At 39.3% G+C, this 20712-nt stretch overlaps 1 long non-coding RNA gene across 1 annotated transcript in view; it reads left to right on the top strand.

Annotated features, from left to right (window-relative positions):
- Window positions 1-1959: 1959 nt before the first annotated feature.
- Window positions 1960-20712, top strand: part of LOC122813529 — a 158626-nt gene continuing 139873 nt past the window's right edge. Inside the window, exon 1 of the long non-coding RNA XR_006366701.1 lies at window positions 1960-2069. This is a non-coding gene — a long non-coding RNA (uncharacterized LOC122813529). The remainder of the gene's footprint in view (window positions 2070-20712) is intronic.

The raw sequence follows: 20712 nt of genomic DNA, 5'->3' as shown, positions 1-20712 counted from the left end.
ATGCTATGTTAAAAACTGGAATAGAAGTGCTGGATTACAGTCTCTCTCCCTCTCTCTCTCTCTCTCTCTCTCTCTCTCTGTCTCTTTAGAAAGTCCATGAGAGCTATCCCACTGTATCACAGGGAAACAACACATTTTCAATGTATGTAGCTTTCCTTTTTTGCAGTATACCTTTGCAGTCATGTCCATGAACACATATGCTGATTTGGTTGTAAAAAACAAAACAAGCTAGATACATTTATTTTAGTAAAGTCCCTCTTTCTGCAATTGGTAATGATTTTTTAAACTGAACTTTCTTTCTTATGCCTTCCAGCATCCCCTATAAGAACAACAGCAGTGAGCATGATGCGTACAAATGCAAAAACAAGTAAATAATGTTTTCATTACACAGTACTTACACAGATGTTAATATTTATTTTTATTTCTTTTCTGGATCCTGCAAATGGCTACTGTCCACACTTACCAGAAAATTATGTTTATATCTGATTCAAAACCCCTTAACAATAACGTTAATTAAACTGTTCCAAAGTTCATCAGAAGGTTAACATTCCCAGAGCTTATAAATTAAAATGACATCTACTACCACATATTGCAGACATCTATAATAATAATAATAATAATAATAATAATAATAATAATAGAAGGAGGAGCAATGGGTCTTATAAAAGAATTTACAATCATACTTTGATGTGTTACCACTACATGTCCCTCCATACGGATTACAGAAGTAATCATTACTGGGCACATTGCGGGTGCAGCATAGAGCACTTCTGGCTGACATCGAAGATTGAAACAATACTAATTTCATGAACTTTAATCATATTTTGACTTAGGAATGGGGTCCATTCCCATCATGGCATTTGAAACCCAAAAGACCTGGAGAAATTAAAAAAGTCAGACATGTTTGCCCTTTGCTAAAGCCTTTCTGTTCACTCTGTACTGGAATCCATTTAATCAGTAAAATAGAAGAGTAAAAGTGTTACAAATCCATGGAAATCTTCTGAGGTTTGTTAGCCATTGTTCTCACTTATGACAGCTAATTTCTTCACTGGATTGCCCTTTAAAGCTACTGACAAAGTTTGCCAACTCCTGGTATGCCCTTAGTCAACAGTGAAGATATGAAATCTGACAGTCTTACTTCAAAGTAAAAATTGCATTTCACAAGGATTAATACCACAGATGCAGTAAAGATAACTGTGTGTATTCATATTTACTGTTGAGTGAATGCTATATTACAGTTAGAAATATTAGCAAAGGATTAGTGCCTTTCCTTAAAATGCTCCATAAAAGCTGTAACACTGTACATCAGGAAATCCCAATAAAAACATAGGCTTGTAAGTTTTCTCGAGTCCTATTGTCTAAGGTCTTTGATTTCATTCCTCATTCTGACACCTTAAACAGGTTAACCAAATAACTTGCTAACCCTTATGTAATGCATTGGATTGCCAAATTGATTAGAGACAGAACATAAATTAATATTGGGATACACTTCCCTCAAAAAATGTTCATGAGAAGGGCATCCTCCAAGACTTGGTACTGGGACATGTTTTAAGTTGTCTGAAAGCTGTAAGAATAACAACCCATATTCCAATTTGCTGTTAAGAGTGAATGCTACATTATCAGTTGAAATAGAAGCATTGGATTACAGTCTCTTTACAAAGTCCATAAGTGTCCCACTGTTCTTCAGAAAACACCACATTTTCAATGTTTGTAGATTGCTTTTTTGCAGTGCACCTTTACCTAATTATGTTGTAAGATGAACAAATATAGTTGTGTCCATGAACACATCTGCTAATTTGATTGTTAAAAAAGCAAAGTAGATGAATTTCTTTTAATAAAACCTCTCTTTATGCCATTTGTAATAATTTTTGGAAATTGAATTTATTTTTAGTAAAACACAGTACTTTTATGCTTTGCAGTGTCACCTACAACATCATCATCAATAACAACAACCACAACCACAACAACAACAACCACAACAACAACAGCAGCAGCAGCAAGAATAGCAGCAACAATAACTACAGCGGGCATCATGAGTACAACAACAACACCAACATCACCACCCCCAAGTAAATAATGTTTTCATTATAAAGGACTTGCACAGATGTTAGTGTTTTTTTTTTGCTTTTCTGGAGCCTGTAAATGTCAAGTGTTAACACTTATTGGAAAATTATGTTTATAACTGATTCAAAACACGTAAACAATAAGGTTAATTAAACTGTTCCAAAGTATATTCAGAGACTGACATTTCCAGAGCTTATGAATTAAAGTGATGTCTACTTCCACATATTACAAACATCTTTGCCCTTAGTTAAAACCTTTCTGTTCACTCTGCACTGGAGACCTGTTTTTTGGTAGAATAGAAGAGCAAAGTGTTCTACATCCATGGAAACCCTCTCAGGTTTGCTAGCCATTGTTCTCACATGCTAGAGAGTTTCTTTTTTCACTGGATTGCCCTGAAAACCTACTGATACAGTCTGTAAACTGCTGCTATGTCCCTAATATATTTACCATTAAAAGAGCTAGGTAAAATTTGGTTGGCATTATATTTTGTGCCATGTCCCTAACATTGATTGTCTTAGATAGAGTATGCTAAGGGTGAGAAAAGAACAGTTGTATAAGATGTGCTTTCCATAAAAGTAAAATTTTGTTAAATCACTGCTGCTATAGCCTTTAGCTAGACTGGTTATATCCTGCCAAAGACATGACAGTTGGCCAGTTTTCCACTGCCTTTGGCTCCCTAACTGCTTTAAGCTTGAGCTCCTAAAGGAGAAAACAGCATTTTGGGCAACAAAATCCTTTAGGACTTTCTTGCCAATACTGAAAGGAGGCTACTGTCCTGAAAACAAGTAAAGTTAGGAATACATAACATTAACCCAATAACTATATACAGATTAAGGGCATTAGAGGATAGGTGCAGCTTCTGCATAAGTGAGTTAATTGATCATCTATGCAACCTAGGAGGAGGAAGGGTTAGGATCCAAGACCCTCTGGAGAATGGCTCTAGCAAAGCTTGATCCTAACCTGTAAAATGAATGCAACTTGTTGTGCTTTGTAAAGCCATGTAATGAGAATGAAATAGCTACCTCTATAAATCTTTTAGAGTCTACCCCTTTCCAAAATGCCATTGAAGGAGACAAGGCTCTAGTAGAATGTACATTGACTCTGTCTGGAAGTATTTTTGCGGTGGGAATGGTGGAATGAAGTCATAAGGAATAACCATCTGGAAGTACTCTGCTTTCATGCAGATTGCCCTTTCTTTGTACTTTTATGGGAAATAAACATCTGTTCGGCTTTCCTAAAGGACTTAGTTCTGTTAAGACAGTATCTGAGATGTCTATGCACATCAAGAGTATGTAGAATCCCCTGTCCTTGATTTTTTGGTTTCTTAAAAGAAAACAGGGTGACTCGTGGCTTGATTCAATGTAAACTCTGAAATGATTTTTGGCATAAATATTGGGTTTGTTCTTAAATTAACCCTTTCTCTGTGGAATACTAGTGTACATCAACCATAACAGTTTGCAAATCACATACTCTTCTTGCAGATGTCAGAACAGTGAGCAAGACAGTCTTCCAAGCAATGAACTATAAATCATCCTCATGAGCTGGTTCAAAAGGAGACAGGGTTAACTTTTCCATCACAAAGTTAAGATCCCCAAAGGAGCCACATGCTTCTTAGAAGTTCTTACATGTAAAACCCCTTCCAGGACCTGCTTGACTGTGAAGGCAAAGGATAAAAGGACAAATATGAAGAAATTGCTAAAAAATGAACCTTGCTAGAGGAGTAAGATAAACCTAAGGGCAGTAACTCAAACAAATACTCTAAAACCAGTGATACAGAAGCCCTGAATTGGACCTGCTTGTTAATGAGGTACAAACTAGGAGATCTTTTCCACTCACTAACATAAAAATTCCTTGTAGCAGGCTTCCTTATCACCTTTAGTACCTGCTGCATGTTCTCAAAAAGAAGGTGCCTACAAAGTTTCAAACTGAATCATCCAGGCAATCAGTTGCGGTTGTTTTCAGACTGGATTATACCAACCCCCTCCCTTAGTCTTGTATGAGTAGAGCCAATCTGTAAGAAAGTTTGTGGTAATTACTCTTGGCCAATTCCATAAGAAGGGAGAACCACTAATTCTGTGGCCAAAATAGACTTATCACAATGATTTTGAAGACACCTTCTTAATCTTCAGAATGACCCTGGCCTGGATATAAGTGGAAAGGGTAGAAATATGTACAGGAACATTCTCAATCACAGGAATGAGAATGCATCTGTTTTCTAAGCCTGCTTGCAAGGAATCTTGGGGCAGAATTTCTTTAGTTGCCTGTTTTATAAGGAGGTGAGCAGATCTTTTTGAGGTGTTCCCCTTGAGGGTCTGCCCAAGTCCTTCTCAGCTTGTCTGCCACTACATTTTGCTCAGACAGAATGCAGGAAGCTTTGAGGGTTAGACTGTGCTGAATTATGACCTCTAAAGCTAAAATAGCCAGCCGGCACAAAGTATAAGAACTGATGCCTGATTTTTTTGTGTAATTATCACATCAATATGGTGTTTTCTGTAATCAACTGCAAAGGACCTGGGAATCACAAATGATGAATAAATTAATTATCATGGATAATAGCTAACATCTCTTTTATATTTATGTGCTTTGGCCTGTCTTGTTTGTTCCAAAGACCCTGCACTTTAATACCTATGGATATGTGTCAAATAAATTGTTAAAATCAGACTGTAAAAATCATTAGGCTTTTCAAAATGACAGTCTATAACACAGGAGGTTCAAGTTCAAAACGTTTTCCTAGTGTACACCAGGAGGCAAAAGACTATACAAAACAAGTATAGAATTTTGACTGGCTCTATACAGGAAGTAACTTTGTTTATATAGTATTTACAATCAGCTTTTGCCCACCTTACTGACGTGGTCAGTCACAGGGCATTTACATCACTATAGTCCACAATATTCTATTCATAAGAAAGTGCTGAGGTTATACTTTTCAAAAGTTTTCCCATGAGAATAATACAGCCTTGCAAGGCACCTGGTCAGTCATAATGTCTTTCTGTAAATGTTGCTCTTTCAAGGTTCCAGGCCTGTTCGAATACAATAGTCAGTTCATTTTTTAATACGTTCCTTTGTCTCTCTGGTAAGCAGCTGTACTCTATCTTCGATATAGCTCACAAGGCCATCCTCCTCAGTGGAAGGAAGAAAGATTTACATGCATACATATTTATTTCTCTCTAACCCAGCAGATAATAATTGCTGAAAGACATAAGCCTGCTGAGCTGGCTACTGCCAGGGTCAGAGTTTAATCACACTGCAGCTAAGCTTCAAGCAATTACATGCAAGATAATTTCTACTGCCATATTGTTAAATAGAATTAAATGCATTACATATTATACTGTTTCTAAACTAGCACTACATATATGTTTAAGTACATATTTTTCTAACATTCTCCCTCCTTTTAATGCTTTTTATTCTGTTCAGAAACATAAACAATATCATATCGTTCCCTAGCCTTTTCCTTTAAGGACTTTTAAGTAGGCAGGCCATTTAATCTATACTTCAGAAAAAGCATCATCTGAAATCAATCTTTCAATTTCAACATTTTGGTAAAAAGTTTCATTAACAGATATATCAACAAAACCTTTGATTAATCTTTTCATGCAGGGAATTCCACAGCAAATACATGCTCTTATTAGGAGTATACCCACACAAATAGCAATTAAGATGTTCATCAGGAGGGAACCCCACCCCCCAAACAGATTCTGGAAAAAGTCTGTCAGTGGGTTTGGGCCTGGTTTAGTCATTGCTGATACTTGCTGAATTACCCCTAGGTGATTATTTGTCTCGTGACGATTCTCAGGGATAAAAGCACAGCATTCTTCTTCGTGTACCACCTCTTGCCGCTAGGGTGAAGTAAAGAGCCATTCGATTTTGTAGCACAACAGTTCTCATTGCATTCAGTTCATCAGTCACCAATTCTAGGGCGGAAAAAGTTGCATTACTCATTACTTCGAGAAGTCTTGACAGCTTCCTCAGCTCCCAGATCGATTTGACTGCTCCATAGGCTGGTAGTATTCCTGCCCAGGATATAACACTGTTGCCCAAGTCCATATGAGTCAATTTACTTTTGTCTTTTACTGAATTATGGTCTTTCCAACCAGCTTCGATCTTCCCAACTGGACTCACAGGTTTCTTAACTGGACCTTCAGATTTTCGAGCTGTTTCCCTTACATTTCGCATCTTACCCAAAGGTAATTCTGCAGTATGTCTTATTGCTGGAACCAGATAACCCAAAAAACAACTGCCGGACCAATTCTCAGGTAACCATTTATATGCTTTTTCCCACAAATAAAATCATTACTTTGGTACTAATACGGGTTATCCCTGCATGAAACATTTTCCTATCTTTAATAGACAATTGTTTAGTTAAGACTGGATTGTCACGTACTGCATTTAATGTAGTTTTCATTGAACTCAGATATGAATCATAGTTAGTATTACAAACAGTACCCCCACTTCTGACTTTAATGTAACATTTATAAGACATTGTTATATTACAATTACTCCAGCCCATCTGGAGGTATCATTTTGTAGAAACATACAACTCCTTTTTGTGTGACAGGTAAAAATAAAGCTATTTTGTCCTGTGATCTCACAGTTCCTGTATCAAAAGCAAATTTTCCCAAGTCTCATTTATCCCCAGAGGGACAGCGGACTTAACAGTCCTCCGTATGCTGTTGGTATAGCTGTACAAACCCAGCAATTTGAAATGTTCATAGTCTCTGCATACACACGTTTCATGGCCAAGTATGTGTTAGAATTTGGATGCCAGTCTATAGACAGTTCATCACATCTTTTCACTTTCACTTGTGTGGTTGAGTGCAGGAAAAAACCACAATAAGAGAAAAATTGTCACACTTATAGTCAACAAATGCACAGCTAACAAAATAACTATGCAATAGTTCTGGGGTTGCTCTGCTTTTCTGTTTGCTTTACTCTTGGCCATTTTGCCCTTGTGTATCAGTCACAAAGTTCTTATCAAGTTGAAAGTTCTTTTATCTGAAAAAGAGTTAAACTGCAAAACAGATTTATTCATTAACAGTTTCTTTATATAATTAGCTAATGAACTGTCAGCCTCCTGCTCTGCAGGCATGAGAGCTTTCCACTGAGGCACATAATATGCTCTCCCAAAAAACATTTTAGAGGGAGTCAAACCCTTTACATTTATTTAGTTCTATGAAATCCATACAAATAGTGTGGAATGGGTATGGTGGTATAGGAAAACTTCCTTGCTTGTTTTTAAATGCTCCTTGTGCATGGTGCTTGTTACAGATATGACAAGCTGCACAAAAATTTTTTTGTATAATTTATGTATCCATATGTTTGGTATATTCGATTTACTAACTGTACCATCCCCCCTGTTGAGACATGGCTCTGCCCATGGCTCAACAAAGCTGCATATCTAAATAAATTAGACAGCAATATTGTTTTTTTTTTTCTCTTTGGAAATGAACAGTCCATTTTCAAGAATTGCACCTCGTTTTACCCATTTTTGTTTTTTTGCTTTTGTAGTAAGCATCTGCATTGTTTTTAACATATCTAAATCTAAAATCTCAGAGGGTTGTAATTCCTCATTCAAAAATAAAGTTTCTGAGTCTGAGGCTGCTTGCTTTGCAGCTGCATCAGCTCGTGCATTACCTTTTGAAATCTTATCCTGTTGTTTTGTATGAGCTACACATTTACAAATAGCTACTTTGGTAGGTAACTGAATAGATTCTAATAGCTCCAAAATAAATTGCGCATGATTAATAGGTTTTTCACTGGATGTAATCATTCCTCTATTTTTTCATTATTGTGCAAATACATGTACTGTAGAAAAAGCATAATGACTATCAGTATATATGTTCACTTTCTTGCCTTCTGCTAAAGTACATGCTCTTGTCAAAGCTACCAGTTCTGCTGCTTGAGCATACAAGTTGTGTGGCAAAGTTTGTGCTTTTAAAATTTCAGTGTCTGTAACTACTGCATACCCCACCAGATTCTTTCCTGTAGGACCCCTTCTGCATGAGATGTCACCTCAGCATTATCCAAGGGCATATCTGTAAGATCTTGTCTAGGTAAAGCTAACTGTTTAATTTCCTGCAGGCAGCTGTGTGGTGTGCCCACCGCAGGAGTTGGAAGTAATGTCATACATTGTTTAATTGTCATATGAGGTTGGCTCAGCAGTATAGTTATACATGAAAGATGTCTAGCAGGAGAAAGGTATGCCATTTTTTTTTTTTTCTTCTTGCAGTAAAATTATTGCAACTGCATGAGGCACTCTCAATGTGAGAGGGTGGAATAACACCACTGAGGCCGAAGCCTGCACTGCCATTGCTGCTGCAACTACTGCTTGTACACAGTGAGGCAAAGATTGCACCACTGGGTCTAACTGTGATGAATAGTAAGCTATGGGGCATTGCTTATCCCCATGTTGTTGCTTTAATACTGATGTCATGTACCCTTGCTTACAATCTACGATCTGAAAGAACCATTTGTGATAATTTGGAAGTCCTAAAACTAATGAAGAAGCTATTAACTGCTTCAACCTACAGAAAGCCATTTTTGCTTTTGTTGTCCATTGTAAAATATCTTGTACTGCCATTGGTGTCTTATATATCAAATCAGTCAGTGGAGCAGATTCCAAAGCATAATTTGGTACCCAGCTCCAACAAAAATTAGTTGTACCTAAGAAAGACATTATTTCTTTCTTAGTTGTTGGTTTGGGTGCTTGCAAAATTGCTGTTTTTTTTTTTTTTTTTTCTCTTCATCTAGTATTCTACCTTCATTGGATATTACATATCCCAAGTATCTAACTTGTTTTCTCCAAAGTTGTAACTTACTTTTGTTTACTTTGTGTCCTTGTATGCCAGGTTGCTAGCCATTTCTTGTGAAAATATTGTTGGGCTCTTACAATATCCCTGTGGTAGTCGAGTATATGTATACCTTTTACCCTGAAATGTAAATGCAAACCAATATTGACTATCAGGATGTATAGGTATTGAAAAGAAAGCATTGCTAATATCTACCACAGAGAAATACTTCTGTTGTGGGTGTAAACCATTCAACAAAGTATGTGGGTCTGGCACCGTAGGTGCTCTAGGTATTACTGCATTATTTACAGTTTGTAAATCTTGTACCATCCGCCATTCCCGTTTGCTTTTTAACAGGAAATAGGGTGTATCACATGGTGAATCAGGAGATTCTACCAGTACTCCTTTTTGAGTAATGCTGCTATTATAGGCTTAATTCCTACTTCTGCATCCTTTCTCAAAAGGTATTGTCTTTTCTGTGGTCTAAAAGCTGACTTTGAGGTAATTGTAACTGGTCCTGCTGTTTGAATAAGCCCTACATCTAACTTGCCTGTTGACCACAGAGTTGTTGGAATTTTACACAAGGCCTTTTCTTTTTCTTTTAATAAAAATGCTAATCAGCTGTCCTCACTAGATTGCAAGTGTACAGCTGTATGTGTCTGTGTCAACCAATTCAGTTTTTGTTTTTGTATCCCTTGTCCTGACAGTTTTAAATCAGTCTGTTTCCCCATCTTGTTACCTTTTTTTCTAAGTCTGCCCATTTAACACTTTTGTTTTTTGTCAAGCTGACATGTGGCAGTCTATTGGACTTATACAATTTCATGAATTCCTGAGGTAATGAACAGCTTACTACACTGTTTCCCTCAGTATCCCAATATAAAGTTCGTAATATTAATCTGTTAGCAGGATTTTTGAACAATTTTTGTTCATATTCCTTATCAGGTCCTGGTGTGCTACAGTAGTATAGAGTACAATGTAACAAATGCTGCTGATCAGTGTCAAGGGAGGGTACCTTACTGATGGCTACGTTCATCAGTTCTTTGGTTACTGCCCCTGGACCAGTCATAACTAGGTCCTGGCTGTACCAATAATAGGCTTCACCCTCCGATCACACCACAAAAGCATTCATTTGTCTTTGTGCCTCCATACCCTGCATGGTGGGAACTACTGCTATGCCAAATATCTGCACAAGGTCTCTTCCCAGTAAGTTTACTGGATATTTTGCAGAAACTACAATTTTACTTTTCTGAGTCATACCTGAAACAGGGTCAGTTATTGCTATATTATGGGAGAGTGGTTCCCTGTATAGCTGTCGATTTGCTGCTTTTACTAATATATAATCAGGTGATTCAGAATGTTCTGGCAACTTGGAGGGGTGTATCAAAGTCCGTGATGCTCCTGAGTCACACAGGAATTTGACTTCCCTTCCCTCCACCAGAAGTGTTACTTCTGGTTTTGTATCTGCTAGGTAGAGCTCCAGGCTCAACAATGCTAAATCTAAAATTTCATTTCCATTTTTATCCTCTACATCTGTTTGTACTTCCTCTATTTCCTCTACTACATTTACATTTTCTTTTTGTTTATTAACCTTTCCTGATGATTTTTGATTGTTATCACTATCATATAGTCAGTCCTCATCTCCTTTATCTTCTGCAATTGCTTTCTTATTTTGTTTACAGTCCCTAGCTAGATGCCCTTTTTACCTGACTGTAATACAAATACTTCAGCTCCGTCTTCAGCAGTGAAGACTTGTGCCTTTTTTTTCTTTTCACTATTAAAGTGTCTTTCAGCATGTCTAGCATACTCAAGTAAGGCTTGCAGCCTGCTTGTTTAGTGATCTGTCATATGCTTTGTAATAAAGCTACTGATAGAGGCAATGCAACCTTTTAAAAATGCATTTTTTTAATTGTTGTTTAAAGCATTCTAATAATCTAGCATAATATCCATCTATTGTCTCATTTTCCTGTTGTATGCATTAATTAATGCAAGTCCAGTCTGCTCTAAGTTTCCATTTCTCAGAGATTCTGTCTGTCAGACCTTTCACTCTGTTGTCTAAAAATGTTTTTGAATTTCTAAGCTTCTGTTTTTCTACAATTTGCTTCCTCAATCCACCTGTGTGCTTGAGGTATGCCTAGTTGGTGCTGCTTTTTTGCCTGACCTCCTGCATCAGATTTAAGCTGTTTAAGGAGTTTAACTAGTGAAAGTTTATCTAGTTTACTATCAAATTCATATTTGTTAACACATTTTGTATAATATCTCACATTATCTGCTCGCTGCAATTGCATATACTTCGCATTATCCGTTAGGGGCGGATCTCGTGATCTCTCAGTGCACTGATTTCCCATGTCTTAAAAAAGACTGTTATGTAACCCTTCTCTTGTACCACATGGTATCTTCTTCCCTGTATCCACAGTAGTGTCTAGAATGACTGTTTACTTTGCTCTGTTTTTCCCCTGATCTATGACCAAATATACAGTACTTTAATTCGTTCTCGACCTGCTATCACAAATCTTAACAACAGTACACTGTAACCTGGTCCCTTATCTAAAACAAAGACAAAGAGGGAAATTCTTCTTACCTGAGCCTCCCATTTATGACTGCATATTTTTTTTCTTGGGGTCCAGTCTTCCGCTCTTCAGCCACAGATCAGAAAGTGGACAGCCTCTTTACACACAACAATTCAGTCGGAGGTCTTTTCACTTTAAGAAGAACCATTTTGGCAACTTCTCCTGCGCAGATTTATTACCACCCATGCACTCTGACCTGTAGCTTACCAAGGGAATCCGGCTCGAAGGACCAAAATGTCAAATAAATTGTTAAAATCAGACTGTAAAAATCATTAGGCTTTTCAAAATGACAGTCTATAACACAGGAGGTTCAAGTTCAAAACGTTTTACTAGTGTACACCAGGAGGCAAAAGACTATACAAAACAAGTATAGAATTTTGACTGGCTCTATACAGGAAGTAACTTTGTTTATATAGTATTTACAATCAGCTTTTGCCCACCTTACTGACGTGGTCAGTCACAGGGCATTTACATCACTATAGTCCACAATATTCTATTCATAAGAAAGTGCTGAGGTTATACTTTTCAAAAGTTTTCCCATGAGAATAATACAGCCTTGCAAGGCACCTGGTCAGTCATAATGTCTTTCTGTAAATGTTGCTCTTTCAAGGTTCCAGGCCTGTTCGAATACAATAGTCAGTTCATTTCTTAATACGTTCCTTTGTCTCTCTGGTAAGCAGCTGTACTCTATCTTCGATAGAGCTCACAAGGCCATCCTCCTCAGTGGAAGGAAGAAAGATATGCATGCATACATATTTATTTCTCTCTAACCCAGCAGATAATAATTGCTGAAAGACATAAGCCTGCTGAGCTGGCTACTGCCAGGGTCAGAGTTTAATCACACTGCAGCTAAGCTTCAAGCAATTACATGCAAGATCATTTCTACTGCCATATTGTTAAATAGAATTAAATGCATTACATATTATACTGTTTCTAAACTAGCACTACATATATGTTTAAGTACATATTTTTCTAACAATATGGCTCCTCATTTGAAGTCTGAAACATCTGTTGTCACAGATTGAGTACGGTAAGTAAGAGACCGGTGGACCTGAATTCAGGAAATTCTGTTCTGTCAGCCAAAGAATTTAATTATTTACAAAACCAAAAACTGGAATGTGTAACTCTAATGGATGAGAATGCTTGGTCCAAGCAAGTTTCAAAAAAAAAAAAAAACGTAATTTTTCTCAAGTGTAATCTGGCTACACTGGCTAGAGGAGTCGTGAGAACCCTAGATGCCATGAACCCTAAAATCCTGAGAAATTCTCTTGCTGAAATCTGAGCTTGATTAGTGAAGTTAATTGTTTAGTTGACTGGAAAATTGAAGAAAATGGGTTTAATAGAGGCAACAGCATCTTCATTCTGGCTAATCAAGGGCATCTTCTTCTTCCAAGAGCAACAAGATTGGCTCGCCCTTGCCCACTGAGGCAACAGAGATACCAGAGGCAAATTGGCAGCCTGCTTTGGTGGCAAAGGCTTTTAAAATAAATTTTTCTTTTTCTAGTTGGAAGAAGGACTAACCATGAGACCAGTAGTTTGCTCCATGGTAAAGTCAAAAATTGTCTCTCTTTCCTGGGGACTCTGATCAGCAGAAGCCTGTAAAATTTTCAAACTAGTATAAATTCACTCCATTACCCCCCCAAAAAAAAAAGTAGTAAAAAGCTTTCTAATCAACTTTACCAGCCCCAGAAAGTAATTTAAGTGCAATTTCTGCACAAAAAAAAAAAAAAAAAAGTTAGAAAGTTTAAATCAGCTGTCAAACATAATATCAGCTCCCGATCTATGAAAAGAACTTTTCTAATAAAGACTAATTTCTAAAACAATTACGAAATGCAAATTTATTTTTAACAGAATGGGCGTGGGCTGTGGCTTAGCGTTGTTCCTTTTATTTTCAGTTTTTTGACCATGTTATCTGGCCTGCTGGCCCTTTTACACCATTATTCTGAGCTAGCCACCTCGAATTAGTGTATTACTCAGTCATTCATAGGAAATTATAAAGTAGGAAGGGGCCTGGAGGGCAGAAGATTGAGGAGGGATGAAAACAGACAGCACAGATGCATAGTTATAGTGAGTTCATAACTTTTCTCTGTGATATTGTCTTTTTTGTCCATTCCTCAGCCAATGGGGCAGAGTCCCCATCTAAAGTATTCCTGGATGTTCCTCAAGGAAATGTATTCTGGAGTACAGCAGAATCAAATGCTGCCCTACTCCTAGATACAATGTCCAATTTGTAATGAGCTATAAAGGTCTGAGCAGTAGACCATGTAGCAACTGCACAAATATCTTTTGTAGAAGCTCTGAACCAAAAGGTAGTTGATGTGGCCATAAATCTGGTGGAATGGGCCTTGGGGGGGGGGGGTTGGGTAATGTCAGTCCTTTATTCTTACAGGCAAAATAAATGCAGTCAATCAGCCCATTAGCTAAGGTCATTTTAGATACTGCTTTGCCAATTTAGCTTTGGAAAAAGATAAAAATAGTTGGTCTGGTCTTCTGAAATCTCTGGTTCTGTGAATATAGGATCTAAGTTGTCAATGATTATCCAACAGAGGTAGCATGCATTTTTCATTTTTGGAAAAACTCAGAAAGAAAACAGACTGATGGATTGGTTGATAGTTGTCTCTCACTCAACTTTGGATAGAAAAGAAGGGTTAGTCCAAAGGGATATCCTATCCTTATGAAGAATCAGATACAGTCATTGGGAAGAAAGCTGCTAGAGTTTTGGTACTTGTATAGTTAATGTAATGGCAACCAGGAAAAGAGTTTTTCAAGATACAAACTTTTAAGTCTACCTTGGCTGAATGCTCAAAGCGAGACTGTGTCAAAGCTTGAAGTAGTACGGTTAAATTTCAGGAAGGAGTGGGGTCTTTAATGGGAGGTTGAAATAAAAAGGTACCTTTAAGAAAGGGCTTACATAATCTCAGGAAGGCCAAAGAGGAATGTTTTTTGACTAAGTGGGAATTAGAACTGGCAGCAAGTTGGATCTTAATTGTCGAGTAACTAGCTCCATTACTGAAAATAGAAGCAAGAAAGTCAAGAATACCTGGGATAGATTCTGAAAAAGTGGCCGAATTGTTTCTGTAGGTCCCAAATTGAAAAACTTTTACATTTGCACTTATAAATCTTCCAGGAAGAACCTTTCTGGGATGATATGAGGATGTGATGAACTGTGGTAGAAAGCCTGGAGTTTCTGACCATCAATGGAAGTGGAGACACTATGCAGTCAGTTTGAGGGTTTGAATATCTGGGTCAGATATCCTGGATGGGTGAGAGAGAAGTTCTTGAAAAGGATCCAACACACAGGCAGGGTGAAGCAGGTGAGGCTGCAGTAAGGAGAATGACACTTGTCAAGGCCAGAATGATACAATGAGGATTACTTTGCCTTTCAGCTGAAATGTTTTCTGAAGAAACTCAGGAGGGAAAGGAGTAGGAGGAAAGGCATAATAAAGACTGGGGGGGGGGGGGTGCAATTGTGAATCTGAGAGTCTATCAGTGACTCCCTGTCTGGAGTGATCAGGGCAATGTAACTGTTACAGTTGGAATTGAGAGGAGAAGCAAAGAGGTTGCAGTATAGTTGGCCCCATTTGTGAAATATAATTTCTGCCACGAACTGAGACAGCACTCTTGATGAAATAAAATGGGCCTGCTCAATTTGTATGCTAGCATGTTGGACTTCCAAGGAATACGCATTGCTAAAGAAAGTGGCTGGAAAAGATTGCCTATTGCCACATTCTCATTGCCTCTCAACATAGGGGGTAAGACCGGGTGCAAAGACCACTGACATCTTAAATATCAATCATCCCTAGAGGGAGAACATCTTTTAACACTTGCAATGCCAAATAAGACCGCTCGCATTTCTAGAATATGGATGTGAAGATTGATCTTTACCTGAGACCACAGGTCTTGGGCCGTCTTTCCCCAAGTAGTGCCCCCCAACCTAGTTGGGGAGCATCCGCTGTCACTGTTGCCTTCAATAAAAGGGCAGCGTAAAGAGACTTCTTCTACATGATTCCACAATGACATGCGTTGTTTGCAAATATCTGTAATTCGAATAGGTGCAGTCAGAGGGTGATGCCTTGTGAATACTGTACCACAAGGGTCCATTGCAATACCCTCATGTAAAATCATGCCAAAGGTACTAAAATTATTGAGGCTGCCATTGATTACAGAAGCCATAATACCAGTCTAGCTGGAGAGGAAGGAAGAGACAGAATGTGTAATTCTTGATTCTGTAAATTGCTTAAGTTGTCTGTGGTAAGCTTGTAATCTGCATCATAGTATTCAGATGAGTACAAATGAAATCCATGGCTTCCTTAGGGGAGAGCTGATTGTGATGCCCAATGGAAGACACAGATGAAGCAATAATCCCTGGCCTGAATCAGTAGAGGCTTGGTGGAAGCTGAAATGATCTATCTGTCTAGGTAATGAAATTCCCAGAATCTGTGCAATCTCAAGTGATCTACGACTACTACCATGCACTTGGTGAACACCCTGGCAGTTATGGTAACACCAAAGGGTAGGACTCTGAAGTGATAGTGACTGTTTCCCAGCAGGAAGTGTAGGTATCTCTTGAAGTGTCTGTGTTTCTTGTTATGGTAGTATGCATCCTGCAGATCTACAAAGCACATCAAGTCATTGGACTAAATTGTGACTATCTAGAACTTTGAAAGTTTTATGAACTGATTTAGATTGCTAAGATCCAGAATTTGTCTCAGGTTTCTTGTCTTCTTTGTCAGTAAAATAATTCTCAAATAGTTTCCAGATACTTGTTGGTCTGGGGGGACAGCTTTTATGACCCTTTTTTTCTCAGCAGCTTTTCTATTACTATGACTGCTGTTTTCCTCTGACTGGATGGAACATCGGAACTTCTTTTGGCCTCTCAGGGAGGTAGAAGGAAAACTGGTATGTAATAACCTCTGGATATTATTCTGTGCAGCCAAGTATTTTTAGTAATACCTGTCCAGGCTTCTGGGTGCAGAGTGCAATAAAATGGCTGGGGAATATTAAACCCAGTACTTGTCCACACAACCAATTGTAGTTAAATAATTTTGATAAGATTAAGAGGTTATATCTTCTAGGTAAACAGACTTCAACAGAATCAACTTTGAAATACCATCTTGACCAATCTTGACCAATGGATGGGAGATCGCAGATATACCCCAGGGATTACCTCAGTGTCACTGCTCAACAGAGGCACAGCAAAATAATGGGTATAGTTCCCCATACTAAAGGGGTGGCGTAAGCCACAAAACTATGGGCTAGGCTTGTAAATGCCCTCGGGCAGATAGCCTAGTATGAACCTATGAACCTATGAACCAAAGCCTCCTGTTTAACTACAATTGATACATCACATGCCCCAGGATTCATGGATGAAATATTTCCGTGCAGGAACAGTGTAAGACTTCCTGCATGGAAAATGACAGCCGAGCGATCTAGGAACATTAGTTTCTGACGTGCATGAGCTTGCCTACACTGTTCCTGCACGCAGATCCATGCAGAATGCTAATGACCTCATTTACAGATGAAAACCGTAGAAATGACATAAAATAGTGATTCTGCAAGCATGCAGATCTTTCAGCGAACTGATTTAGATTGCTAAGATCCAGAACAGTGTACTGTGCAGAACCATATTCAGCTACTAGCTGAGTATGGTTCTGCAAGATGCAAAAGTAAGCAGTGACAGCTCATAAAAGAGCTTGTAGTAGGTTAAGTAGGCATGCCAGTGGCTAAATATATAGACATTGGCATTTCCATAATTTAAAAAAATTAGAAAATTAATTTTTTTTTACCAATATTGGCTGTTTAAGCATAGTGCAGTGCCGCACAAATGGGAGGGCTCTGAAAACAAAAAAAAAAATAAAACAAACAAAAAAGTCTGCAGTTGGCCATTATAGTCAATGACATGCAGAATGTAAACAACAGCTGCCAACACTGGTTGCTAAGGGAAAAGGCTGTGCTGTAATGCAGCAACTATGGGCTTAGTCAGTGGGATATGTAAATGAGGGTAATGTATCTTAATCAGAGATTTCTTCTAAGTGCCACATTGCACTTAACCATGTAGGAGCAAGAGCACTATAGTATAAGAACAGGGAACAACAAACACAAAAGGGTGTGTATGTGTCATGGTTCCTGTAAGCACATTGGAGTGCCACACAAATGGGAGGTGTGAAGCGCAGCTCAGCGGGGGGAGGGGGGTCACAGGCTGCTGAATGATAGGAAACTGAAATGAAGAAAATCAAAGTGTGTCCATGCCCAGTGGAGGGCAAATCTTGCTTACTACTTACTACACTGGCTACATGGGGCTTAAACTGGGATGAAATAGGAAAAAAAAAGGTAGAGGAACTACCAGCAAACAGGAAATAATCTCACAATTATGTAGCTGACAGGTGGAATTCATTACAGGCAGCCAGTTACACAGACACCACTATAAACTATTGCAGACAACCTACAGTCATTTTTTTCCACAGACTTAGCACCTTAGGTGAGCACTTGTTGGGAATTTTAGCTTTGAAAAATGTTAGGGTCTGCAATTGCTCTCATACATCAATATGTGAAAGAGGCTGAGGGCAGTGAAGAATATAATGCTGACAACCACCTCAGGCTGCTGTGGAGGAGGAGAGTGTTCAGACCCAGGGTAACCTACTAAATGATCTGGAAATAGTAGAGTGTTATAGGGTGGATAAGGACCTACTACAGCAAATCATTGAGCTGTGCTGGCCTTGCCTCAGATTCAGAACCAACAGAGGGGAACCCATCTCAGTCGACACCAAGGTATTTGTAGCCTTAAAGGTACTATCTACAGGTACTTTCCAAAGATCTACTGGGGACATGTTGGGGGTCTCATAGATATCTGCATCAAGGATACTCCACCAGTTCTGGGATGCCATGCTACGGCATATTTATTTCCCTCGCAACCGTGCAGAGAGAGCCAGCAATATGCATCTCTTCTACCATGTAGCATTTGACCCAGAGGTACTGGCAGCCATAGACTGCATGCACATCAATATTAAAGCACCAACTGGTGACCAGGGTAGGGTCTACATAAACCACAGGAGCTATCATTCCATCAAATGCCCAGGGCATAATAATTAATGTGTGTGCTGGCAGCCCTGGTAGCTATCACAACTCCCACATCTGGCATGCCTCACAGCTGTACCAGGCATTTGCCTAGAGGGCCATCCCCTATAGCCATTTTGTGGGGATGCTGGCTATGCACTGGAACCATGGATGATGACACCCATCAGAAGTGCATACACACACACACACACACACACACACACACACACACACACACACACACACACACACACACACACACACTCTCAAGAACGCCATAATGAGGCACATACACAAAACAGAGTCATAATACAGCATGCGTTTGGGATGTTCAAGTCATAGTTCCACTGTCTTGTTACATCCAGTGGAGCCCTGCACTATGGTCCAGCCACATGTGCCTACATGTTCATTGTAAGTGCCATGCTTCACAGTATGATTCTGCAGAAACAGCTGCATCAGGATCAGCATGGGGAAGGGCCACACAGCCCCCCACCAGTGCCAGGGTCCCCACAGAGCACATGTAGGCAAAACGAGGTGTGCCCAGTATGTCCAGGCCTTTGCAAAGAGACAACACATAGCACACACACTGACACTGTAAGGGTCCAGGGACTGACACCTCTCTCCAACTCCCACACACAGTAAAATGGATGACACACACACCACACAACCTGTCACACACTTTGTATAGGCTGTGAACTGTGTGCATCCAACATATGCAGCCCTCAAGCACCATCCTCACCTCTGCTGTAGCACAAAGTAAGTGCATTTTCTTAACAATAACTGCATGGATTACTGTGTTCTCCTACCACACCTATGGTATTGCAGTATACATGTAAAGGACTGGGGTGGGCTACTGGGATTGCAGCATACCAGTGACAACTCTATAGGACACCAGGAAGTATGTGGCCAACACTACCATCACCACAGTATGCAGTTGTACCCAAGGTGAGTAATACCACAGCAGTATATGTGTAGTGGACAGGTAACTGGGGATCAGTGGTCACAGGCATGGTAGGGACTGTGGGGGCGCCATACTCATCCCACACAGACCCACCCACCAACTTAGCTGTAAAAAACAATCACAAAGTTTTGGCACAGGCTAGGCTCACAAATTGCAACAATTATAACACACACCCATACAAAGTTATACAGGGATAGCACACCAGGTTCTGCAGTTGCAGTAAGGGTCTGAAGGGCAAGAAGTCTGAAACCCACATGTATGCCAACACAGTCTGACCTCAGTCTCTGTACTGATATGCCTGTAGTCTATAACACAGGCCACAGTATTAGGGGAAATGGCAACAAAATGTAAAGCAAATATCAGCACAGTCACTGCAAATGTGTATAGTTCAGAGGTGCCCCCCCCCATACAAAAGCAGTAACATATATGTGTCTGCAGGAAAAGAATGTAGCATACATTGCAAGGACTTTCACAATCAACATGGTAACCTGTGCCATGACAAGACAATCGCCTGAATACCCCTACTGATGTGCCACCTGTACATGTGCATGGGGAACACACACTAAAGTTCTCTGATCCCTCTGTGTCTCTGCTGGACATGGGTTCTGTGGGCTGACATGTTGTAACATACCCTACACCCTCATCAGTGTAGGTGATAAGGTCCTCAGGGGTCATACCCTACTAATGTCATAATGACCTATCAACCCACACAGAAGTGTGTGTGTCAGGGGTCACCTGATTCCTTTTCACTGCTCTACCACTGATACTGTAATTTACACTACTATGCTGCTTATACTATACATATGATGGACATTTCTGCACACTAGACTGCACTCAGTACCCACACACATACCCACAAACCTGTGACAGCAACACATCTGGACAAGGTCATAATTGAAAGTGGAACAACTGCAAGATGATAGGAATGTGTACTGAATACTGCCCAACCTACTGAGGAAGCTGGTAGGATAAGGTGTCTTGCATTCCCAGGACTTCCCTGCAAGTGAGGAACTTAGATACAGTAATGTCTGTCTATAGGTTGTAATGTCACTCTTCAAGTACTTGCAACTAACTTGCCATAGTAATAACAGTGTATGTAGACAGTATGAAATTGTTGGACAAGGCCTTGGACCATCTGACCAGTAATAATGTATAATGTGCAGAGGTATGCCAACAGCAGGATGACACCTGTCAGGTAGGAAGAAGAATAACATACACGCAGGGGATGCCTAGCCAGTAAAGTAACAACTTGCTGGACTGTTTATAAAGCTGCAGCAGTTAA

Source organism: Protopterus annectens, chromosome 1.part1 (assembly GCF_019279795.1).
Source record: "Protopterus annectens isolate FY-2018-M chromosome 1.part1, PAN1.0, whole genome shotgun sequence".
Classification (NCBI taxonomy): Eukaryota; Metazoa; Chordata; order Ceratodontiformes; family Protopteridae; genus Protopterus; species Protopterus annectens.
Note: the sequence above shows the minus strand (reverse complement) of the source record. Positions and strands in the feature narration are given on the sequence as shown.